Source organism: Pseudochaenichthys georgianus, chromosome 13 (genome assembly GCF_902827115.2).
Source record: "Pseudochaenichthys georgianus chromosome 13, fPseGeo1.2, whole genome shotgun sequence".
Lineage (NCBI taxonomy): Eukaryota > Metazoa > Chordata > Actinopteri > Perciformes > Channichthyidae > Pseudochaenichthys > Pseudochaenichthys georgianus.
The window spans coordinates 27926480-27938215 of record NC_047515.1 but is presented as its reverse complement, the minus strand read 5'-3'; positions in this window follow the sequence as shown (position 1 = coordinate 27938215).

Genomic DNA, 11736 nt, shown 5'->3' with positions numbered 1-11736 from the left:
TAACGTTTACTTTTGTTTCAGAGACTTGGCAGTGAGGGTGGAGACAGAGGGAGAGATGGGTGCAAAGAGGGATGGCAGTGTGGTTTGGCTCCTGGATTGGGAAGGTCAACATGCCACAGGTATGTGAGTGTGTTTATGTGGAGTTTAAAGAAAGAAAGCCTGAAAGCCAGAGGGAGTGAATCCTGTAAGCGAGACGGGCTATTTTAGACAGGCGGGGGAGCTCCTTCATACACCGGAAGACAAAAAGGGAGAAAAAAACAATTTAAAAAAAAGAAAGGAGCACATGAAAGGGGATAGAGGTGAAGGGAAAAGGGGGAGCAGCAGACTCTAGGGACCAAGGGAGGCAGGAGCCACGTGTCTTCTCTTTGATCCTTCAATGAGACACACATGTTGTAGTTTTCACCCAGTGCGTATGATCCCAATTCCCACAGAAGCACGTCTCAGGCAGTTACAGTCAATACCCAGAGTAGTACCCAAACATAGCACGAGATGATCCAAACATACGCTGATCCTCATCAATACTGGCCACATCAACTGGAGTAAGGTTAGTTGATGCTTAGGAATATCTTACATAGGTATCTCTAACAGTAGTTTAAATAGAATAAAAAGTCTCAATAGGAAAGCTTAAAACTATCAGATTTTACACATAGTAATGTTGATCTTTTAAAAGAAAACAGACTGTCGTGCCAAGAAAGATAAAAGAGATTTTAGCGCCTGTATTAACATCGGTATGGGGAAAGGGCAACTGATTCTCAGAGGATATTATGGGCTACTCTCTTCTACAAAACACCAAATACACAGGTAAAACCACCTAAACGTGGAGTCATCTGCAACCCAACTGGATACCAAAACTTTTTCTAGATCAAGAAAAACATTAAAAACACAAGATCACAAAATAGCAGTTTTGCCTCCAGGAAATATCTCGATAAAGCCGCTCAAAGAGTAGTGGATATTTACTGAATGGTGGCGTGCCTGTGCTGCATCTGTTTTCCAACGCGCTGCAGTGTGGAGTGATATGGATTAGGTTGCACACATGCTTACTCACTCACACAAAAAAGGTTCAGAGGGAGGAAAACTCACACACCGTGATATGGTCAATAAAAGTGCACCTGGCCTCTGCTTTACCCCCGTACTATTTCTCACAGTTTACCCACACTGCTTTGCTGCGTGTGTTTGTTTGCGTGGTGACTATCTATCTGCTGCAGGTTGCCGTCTGCTGCTTTTGTTGGCCAACGGTCAAGAGGTGTTTAATGTTGAGGGAACAGCAGACTTCACTGAAAATCTGATTGATTCACTAACACTGATTTCCCCTCTTCCCTCTGCTATCTCTCTCGCTGAATCACTTCCTAAATCCCACTTACAGTAACATTCTCTAAATATTGTGGTTCAGTCTTAAGTGTCTTAAACTCCCAGCCTCCTCTCTCCATCTATCATCGTGTCACAGCATGCTAACACATTCCTCGCTTACAGAACTAACCAGAGTGCTTGAATCTGATACCGCCATGTTACTGTTTTGTCTGTGTCTGCTGGTTGTGTTGACGCTGATGGAGCGGATAGGAGAATACACTAGGCTTCTTCTATTTTGGAATTTTAGACACTGCTCACACATTTATTTGTGGGTCATCACAAGACAGAATCTTCCCTTTTCCTCAACATTAACTCCTACCATTCAATATCCGTGTCCTTTTATTTCTGAAACCCAGATCCTGAGGATAAGGGGCTCATTTCCACTGACAAACTGCATCAAGATAGAGGATGTATGTTCTCCGGGCACGTTAACCTTCCTTTAATGCATCCCCTTGTCCTCTGGAAGATCTCCTCCATCTCTGCTGCTCTTCCTTTTGGCTTGCCTGGCATTTCCTCTCACTGTCCTGCAGCATGGCGGGAGCATCTGGATGTGTTTTCTTAAGGGGAGTGGAGGGCACTGCAGCTGAGGACCACGCTGGCTCTGAACAGGCACAACTGTCATCTTTATGCATCAGCACATATACACACACACACACACACACACACACACACACACACACACACACACACACACACACACACACACACACACACACACACACACACACACACACACACACACACACAAGGACGTTCACATACTGTACAGGCTTCAGCACTCACGGCTAGCATTAGAAGATGTCAAACTTGTGTAATATTTAAATGTTAAGTACCAAGAATAACTAAAAGGCTGTAGGCAATGTCTGCTTCTGAATATATCGTGGAATAATTATAGAAGTTGGCAACGAAAGAACATGAATGGTCTTGGGGACTCATATCATGACGCCTACAAATATAATCCTAAACTAAATCCAAAATAAATGAGAATCTTTTTTTTTGGTACTTTCACTTCATTACTCCCTAGGACAGCTATATATCTTTCTGCATACATCACATTTCAGAAACATGCTTTCCAATAAAACCATTTGTATGTATCTGTTCTGATGTCTATGGTTCTGATACCAGAATTTAAACGATTGTCTTAATTTGTTATCCGTCTGACTTGTAGCTTCTCGACAGTGACTGCAGTTTAGAGTAAACTCTTTTTTCCCAGGAGCACAAAGATTAGATCACGACATCTTGGCTCTCGACCAAGGAGACTGTCCATCCTAACGAACATCAGTCTGGTTGATAAAGCGCGTGACTGAGGACTAGTGCTGCGTACCGGTACGCCGAACCGGTACTGGACTTGTAAAAAGTTTCGGTTCAAGTCCGGTTAAAACCGGAACGTCAGGAACAGGTACTTGGACTCGCAAAAAAACTGGCACTTACGTATATTCTGGTGTCTGTGGTTATTTAAACATTCCCTGATAAACGTTATTCAGTGTCAATAAATGAGTGCTAATCCCAGTGTGCTCAGTGTACAACATCACATGTCATTTCACCTTCGATTCACGGTTTGAAAACGTAGCGTTTCGCCACATGCTAATGCTAACCGGAAGTGAAGACTTTTCAGAATAAAAGTATTAAGTAAATAGTGTGAACTTCCGGATTTTCAGAATAAAACTGATTTAAATTAAATAGTGTATTTAATTCAAAATTACGCCATATCAACATTGATTTTAATTTCTAACAGTATGTACATCACTATGTATGTAGTATGTACTGTTTAATGTAAACATGTAGAGTTGTAGAAAAGACATGGTGTACAGACAGTACAGTACACTCTGACTGTACAGTCACTACAGTGTAGTGTATACTGTATAGTAGGTGTGTAACAGTGTAATGCGTATAGTCTACTCTACACTCTACCTTTCAGCAACGTTTTAGGGATTGAGGCTCAGTCAGCTCAGGGACTGTTTGGTTACTTTAGTTTGGTAAATGAAATACATGTTTGAACTTTGTAGTAGTTCACTGTAGTTGCTGTCATAAGTCATTTGTAGACTAAGTGGAAAAAAGTGTTTTTTTTACATTTGTACTTTTTAGAGAAATGTAGACGGAAGGGAGCACAATAAACCTGACGAGTTTGAATTTGAGTTGATTATGAGTTAATGTTCAATTGATAATTAGCTCACAATAAGTTCACTTTAGTTACTCACACAACTTCACACAAGCCATGGGTTCAGGTCCGGACTTATAAGTCCGGACCTGAACCTGAACCTCTGGACTTGAGTCCGGACCTGAACCTGAATGTGAGTCCAGGTACGCAGCACTACTGAGGACCTTCGCTTGAAATGTGGGGTTGTTTCAGAAAGACAAAAACTCTGCAAGATACATTATTCCTTATCACATTGTATATTTAAGCAAAAGCATGGCAGCAACTTTGGACAAAAGTCAGTGTATTAAACATGTGTATCTTCTTGCCTATTGAGCCTTCAGTCATGAAGTGATATCTTAAGGTCTTGTGCCATGGTATATTTTCCATGTGTTTGTTTTAACTGTTTGTAAACAGAAAAAAAGCCTTCAAAACTAAAAGACATTTTATAAAGCCTTTTCCTTTCATTTAAGTAGCAGTGGAAATATTGTGTGACTCCTTCAACATCTCACCACGAAAAAGCCTGAATAAGACTTATATACCAAAACTGTCAAATGATGAAATGGGTTCACAAATGCAAACTGCTCAAATGTGGGCTAATGTTGTAGCTGGGCTTAGAGTAAATCATACAGAGTTTTCCCTATATAGTTGGCCTTATAGTCACTAAATAGCACGTATTGCTTAATGACTGCATAACATAAATAAGCCAAAATAAAACCACACCACTGGACGTAAATATATTTTCAATAGGCTGATCCTAGAGGGAATAAACAAGGCTTGAAACTACAGATTGAAAAACTGGAGGAATTTGAAAGTTGTCCCACAGGGATTAGAGGTTAGGAATTGATGCTGCAAATATTATAAGTGCAATGTGTGCATGAAATCAAAGTATGCAAACAAATTAAAAATAGCCTGGTTCGAGATGTGAATTTAACAAACCATGCTGTCAGCTCCACAGCTACATCAGTGATTGTCACCATTGCAGAGGACATGCAGTCCTTAGAAGGACAATTCAAGCCTCTCGTAAAAAGAACAACTGGAGCATAACACAAATGATCTGTAGACAGAAAGAATCCTTTACTCCCTTTAACCATGGCGGTCAAACGGTTTGATAACCGCCGTCATGACCCCAACACCTGCCTCACTTCCTACCATAAAGCAACTCATCCCTAAGTCTATATACAGGTTGGTGTCTCCATAGCATTCTGTCTGTGCTAGCTGAGTGCAGGGACCTCGGTGGGGGCCATGGGAACTGGGCTGTGATTATTTTTAGCGGGTGGGGGGGCTTGGCAGGAGCCACTTCTTCTAGGCTTTATAGGAATGTCTAAGGTCACCCTCTGACCAGAACCTCTGCAGTGGGCTGAGGCTGGAGGTTGGGAGGCTCGCTCAGGCTGACGTGGGACATCTGCGGAGACGAAGACACGAGCCAATTAGCTGGAGGGTCTGGTGAGCAGGCCCAGCAGGGACAGGAAGGAAGCGGTGAGCAGAGGAAGTTAGGATGTCAGAGGAGGACCAAATAGGGCAATTCAGAAAGGCCTTTTGGTGCTTGTTGAAAAAAAAAGGGGCAAAGACTATAACAGCAGCGTTCAAGCTGATATTCCTGAGAGGTTTGCAGGGGAATGCAGAGAAGGAGTTGGGATGTATAGTTTTAATAGTCAAAGATCACATCCTTTCTGTAGTAAGTCTACAGCTGCTACAACAGATTTGTGTAGATTCTGTTTTCAATTTGACTCTTTGCTGTGTTGTGCATTTCAACTCTATGATTCAAGGACGTCGTTATTGTTGTTCATATGGGGCTATATGACTAAAGAAGTTCGCCAACTACTGAAAGCACGAAACATCGCCTTCAGATCAGGTGACGAACGGGCTTACAGTTTATCCAGGGCTCACCTAAAGAAGGGCATTAGGAAGGCCAAGCACTGCTACAAACTGAGGATTGAGGAGCACTTCAATAACTCCAACCCCGAAGAATGTGGCAGGGCATTCAGGCCATCACTGACTACAAACCCACCACCCCCTCTCTCCCGTCAAACGACGTCTCCTTCCTCAACGAGCTGAATGATTTCTATGCTCGCTTCGACAGGGACAACCAGGAGACAGCCACTAAGGCTGTTCCCCCTGCAGACCACCAGCCTCTCACACTCTCACCTTCTGACGTCTTCACCACACTGAGCAGGATTAATGCACGCAAGGCTGCTGGACCCGATGGCATCCCAGGCCACGTTCTCAGAGCCTGTGCTGGGCAACTGACTGAGGTCATGACGGACATTTTCAACCTGTCCCTGGCCCAAACTGTTGTCCCCACGTGCTTTAAAACCACCGCCATAGTGCCAGTGCCCAAACACTCTGCTGCAGGCCTGAATGACTTCCGTCCCGTTGCACTTACACCCATTCTCATGAAGTGCTTCGAGAAGTTGGTCCTAGCACAGCTTAAATCCCGCCTATCACCGACACTGGACCCCCATCAATTTGCATACCGGACTAATAGGAGCACGGAAGATGCTGTTTCCTTAACACTTCACACCGTCCTCTCACATCTGGAAAAAACCAACTCCTATGCAAGACTGCTGTTCATCGACTTCAGTTCAGCTTTCAACACCGTCATCCCCTCCAAACTAATCACAAAACTCAACGACCTGGGCATCGACGCCCCCCTCTGTAATTGGATTTTAGACTTTCTAACCAACAGACCCCAGCATGTCAGGTTGGATAATCTCTCTTCCATGACCCTCAGCCTAAATACTGGTGTCCCACAAGGCTGTGTGCTGAGCCCCCTCCTCTACTCCATCTTCACCCACGACTGTACCCCTGTACATGGTTCAAACACCATCATCAAGTATGCAGACGATACAACGGTGATCGGCCTCATCCACAACAATGATGAGACGGCCTACAGGGAAGAGGTTCAGCATCTCACTGAGTGGTGTGCTGACAATAACCTGGCCCTTAACACAACAAAAACAAAATAACTCATTGTGGACTTCAGGAGATCGAAAGGCAACACGCACACTCCCATCCACATAAATGGAACGGCGGTGGAGCATGTGTCTAGCTTCAAGTTCCTGGGGGTCCACATATCCGATGACCTCTCATGGTCCAACAATACCACCAGCATTGTAAAGAAGGCTCACCAGCGTCTCTTTTTCCTGAGGAGACTAAAGAAAGATCACCTCTCTCCTTAGATTCTGGTGAACTTCTATCGCTGCACCATTGAGAGTATCCTGACCAGCTGTATCACAGCCTGGTATGGGAACTGCACAATGCTCAACAGGAAGGCATTGCAGAGGGTGACGAAAATCGCCCAACGCATCATCGGTGTCCCACTCCCTGCCATCGAGGACATCCAGGGGATACGGTGTTTGCAGAGGGCGCACAACATCTTCAAAGACACCTCTCATCCTGCAAACTATCTGTTTGTCCTCCTACCCTCGGGGAGGCGCCTCAGGAGCCTCCGGTCCAAGACCAGCAGGTTCAGGGTCAGCTTCTTCCCCAGGGCTGTTACCCTGCTGAACTCTGCCCGCTGATAGACTCAAGCCCATACCCACCACCCACCTGTTTATATATTTTACTGTCAATGCTGTTTACACTGTATACATTCATCTGTTTATAGCCTATTTATAATTATTCTATTAATAAAAATTCCATGTATAATTATTCTCATTATGTAGACTCCTGCACTGCTATTTTGCATACTTCTGGTCAGATGCCTAAACTTACATTTCGTCACTAGTACATGTACTACGTAATGAGAATAAAGTTGAATCTGAATCTGATATGACATCAGATCTAGTAGGAAATGCACAGGTGTTACAAATAAGGTTAACAATTATTGTGTTCTTTTCAGGTGAATTAGTCAGCAAGTAAGTAAGTTCTTACTGGTTTGACACACTCAAATGGTCCTACATCAAAAGCGCTTATTAAATGGCATTGTCTGTGATAATGTTACACCCACATAAAGTACACAAAGGCAACATATTATAAACTAGAAGGGCACTCAGAAGCGCAGACCTGAACCAAGGCAAATACCCTCTCTCAATGTTAACAAATTCCCAAATTATGCGTTTATCCTCCTGGTGATATGCAGTTCTACGTTTATTGAGATTTTTCTTGGCAAATGCTTAAAGATTTCACCAAGTTTCATGAAAATCGGTACAGAAGTTTTTCCACATTCCTGCTGACGAATAAACCAAACCGGAGCAGAGACACAGTAACGAAGAGCCTTACTCCAGGTATTATGCTACATAATTCATAAAGACTGCAGGTACGCCCTACAATGCATCTTCTCTTCCTGTGGAAAAACAGGCTCATACAAAAGAATACTGAACACATGATAATGTCAAATGTTCACAACAGATCTCTTTTGAAGCACTCTTCTTTCACCATCTCTTTATTGTTGTCTTACGGCGGCCTCGTATTCAGCGGAGTGTTGCGTGCCCGCTCCCTAACCCGATTGTTTGCCCTCGCATCAAACTTAAAATGCCCCGAGGGCCGTCTGTCAGAGCCGAGCCCACAGGCCAAACCCCACTGTACAGCCTCTGTGTCTGCGTCCACACTCTGCCGTCAGCACGAGGATCTCTACTGTACATGCTCACAGCGTAAAGCCCACCCAGTTCACCCAGTGGAGAGTTATACAAAATGACGTACAGGTTCCCCTGATACAGAAGCCTCCCTCACTGAAGGGCTCAAATAGAGCGGCACTATTAATGTTGTGTGTATTCACTGAGATAATGTAAAGATGCCATGATCATTGCACAAAGTGATACTGTATGGTGGTTAATATTTACATGATAACAAATATCTAGATAAATATGGAGGAGGGAACCACGTTTTTAAAGGTATCGATTAAAGGAGGTGATTTCCCTTCATCCAACATAACCTGTTAAACCATGACTCACAATGTTTTGTTCACTCTAAAATCACTCAATGTTTTGTTCACTCTAAAATGTTCTGTATGTCTCTTTAAACAATTAAATGTCAGCGCACAGACGGGCGTGGTGCAGCATTTCTCCAGATTCTGCAATTCCAGTTTTCAAATGACTTCAATGAGAGTGAGCACAGCAGCAGTGACAGCAAATGAGACAAACAGACACAGCTACAGGGGAAGCTGAGGAAAGGGGAAAACCGGCATCAACTGCAGGAGCTAGCAAGCTAATGGGCTAATAAAGTCCAAGTATAGCCTGCCTACACTTTGGCTGCAGTGGCAAGCAGCAATTGAAGAAACAGGAAGCTAATGGCTAGTTGAGTAAAAGCCACAGAGGAATGCACCAGGGTGAATGTGTGTGTGTGTGTATCTGTATGTGTGTAAGAGAGAGAGAAAGAGAGAGAGAACCATCCCTTCCGCTGCTTCCCTGTATACAGCTGGCACTGCCCATGCACAATGACGTCATACTGTGTGTGTGCATGTGTGTGAGGTTTGGTGGCATTTGTAGGCTAACAAAAGGAAGCCGCAGCCACCCTCTTCTCGCTCCACCACACCCCAGAGCCCTGCGTGGTTTACAGCCACGGGGTGTGGGTGAAGGGGAAGGGCACTTGAGTTATGTCAACCTGGAACGAGTGATGGCTTTCAGAGCAGAGATACATTGTGTTTAATGACACAATGGGTATGGTTTGAAGAGCAGGAATTAAGTTTATGTAGACTGGGATATCAGCTTTTTAATCACAGACACAGAGAGAGTGTTGGCAAACCATCCTGAGAGTAAAAAGTGAATGGCGGACAGATGTTGAAAGTTTCCGCACAAGGTGTTTTCTCTGTCAGCACACACTACATCTTTGTCACATAGGCTAGGAATGTTGCTGAGGAAGGAACGGGGGTTTGTCACACCCATTCAGATCCACTCCTCTCCACCCGTCTGCGAGCTGTTTGGGATTGAAAACAAACATCCACCCACCCTTCTTTCATCCCCACTCAGCATGGCCAAACACAGCTGCACGGCTTTGGGATGTAGACAGTGACATGGAGGAGTAGAAAGAGGGATGGGGGCAGTTCTGACACTGAGGTGGCAGGTCACTGGCTACTGTAGAGGCGATGACAGATGATCACATTCACCCTGACTCTGTGATACACTTCAGAGGAGCTACTGGTTGACGAACAAAGCACTCTGCAGATTCACTTTGCCAGCCACAGAACAAGAAAATCTGGCCTTTGAGAACACACCTATTCTCAAGTTGCTAGTCTTCTTTGGTGTCAAATAAAACCCTGAAGCACATAAACACTCAAGCTCCAGTCTTCACAACATAAAGCCAACTCTGTTTGAATCCTCAAATATGTGAATAGGAACTGCAGGCCTGTGACTTCAGCAATGTTGAAACATAAAAAGGCAATGTCCTACGACTTTTCCACTTCAAAGCATAAGCTCAAAACCCGCCTGAAGAATAGCGTTTATCAGCGCTAAATTGGGCTGACATCTCCATTATAGACTCATGCTAGGAGATAATCGAGATAATCTTCCTTCACCAGTGAGCTACTTTGTCTTCTGCAGCAGATTTGAGGAAAACTCAGATTCTTACCTCATCATCTGGTTAGAGGAGGATGATTTATTCCCAGGAGAAATGATATCAAAATCCACATCCAAGGCAGGTCATTCATAGGAGAGGAACAGAAACACAATATTGTCAACATTTTGAAAATATATCATCTGAAAACTAAATGTTTGATTAGTATTCATTATGCGTATAACATGCTGGTAATAATCTGAGAAACCACTGACATGCTGAGGTAACATATGGGATAGCTTGTGACCTTTTTGTGGTTAACACGTAGTTTTTGAAACCTGAATCATCCAGTTTCAGTATCTGCCTGACATTTACTTTTCTAAAAAGGGAAATCTTCAACTTGTTTGGACACGACATGTCACATAAAACAAGTCATGAGACGGTAAGATCCTCACGCTAGTTAGACATATGATGCAAAAATAAAACCATATGTTTCATCAGCCACATTTTTTATTTTAATACTAACTTATGAGCAAGACTGACTTAAATATTTGTCTTTATTGACCAATAGAAGTTTAATAGTAAGAAAACTCCCAATAAATTCAACTTTTGCACATCTCCTGACCTATAACTGGAATACTTTACTCACAAAATGACCATTTGTATATTAATTTCTCACCCGGGGATTTGAATATTGAAGAAAACATGCAAAAAGGTATCAAAGGGCTTTGATTTACAACAACAAAACGGTCCTAAACTATCCGTTTACAAGCACTACCATAACTGCAGAATGATCCCAAACTAATTGATCAGTCATGTGTCACTATTTTCAAATCACATGTATTTTCGCCTGAACCTTACTATTTAGAACACTTCTGCCTCATCTTGTCTGTGTGAGTTAAAAGTGTTTTACCTCAATTCAGTTTTTGATCACGAGGCACCGTATGGGGATGAGGCATACGAGAAAATCAAGTTTTCTTCAAGAATTCACGGCAACATGGCGCGTGAGTAATTGATGTACAAAGGGTCGCTTTGGGGGTGAAGACGGTATCATATGTCGGCAATAAAGCTTGAGTGATGATGTCACAAAAGTATTTAAGTATAAATCATTCAAAGGAAATTTCGTTTTCAAAGGCCAAGGAAGTTTGTGTTCCCCAAATAAAAGGGTGCAGGGGCTGCTGGTAGGGTGCAAAGACACAGGACATTATTTATTACCTGAACATACATTTGGAAAAGTACCATGTTCACACCCTCCTGGTAAAGGTCATGTGTTTTGGTTTCAGTTAAAAAGCAGGAGTGTGGCATGTTCAGTAATGAAACAGGCACTTAACTCAAAGTCCTTTCAGATCAGTTCCAGTCATTTGTCAGAGGCGGACGCAGGCCCAAATTATTCATGATGTTTCCCATTTATTGATTCTTTCAGTTCTTAAGAGGAAAAATCTATTCCTTTACTTCGGAGGTGCCTGTTCTAGGAAACTTCCTGGCAGTATTACAAATATTGGTTGACTACTTTAACCTCAGCACAATCACTGTCTGTCATCTCACAGAGGAAACGGTGCTGAGACCAGGGTCAGGGCACTGTCACATCATCATAACCTCTGCCACCATTTCAACCACTTCAGGAACAGTTCAAAGGTTACAGCTGACAGGCAGCGCTACAGCATTCCCTGCATATGGATTATATATAATGTATGAGCTGCATATTCCGACTGCTGCTGCTCTTTAAAACATACTTAACATCAGTATGCATCACTCCAGATGCACTTTGAGGGAAATTACTTTGAAACTGGCAAATAAGACTCCTGCGCACTGTTGACAAAGCA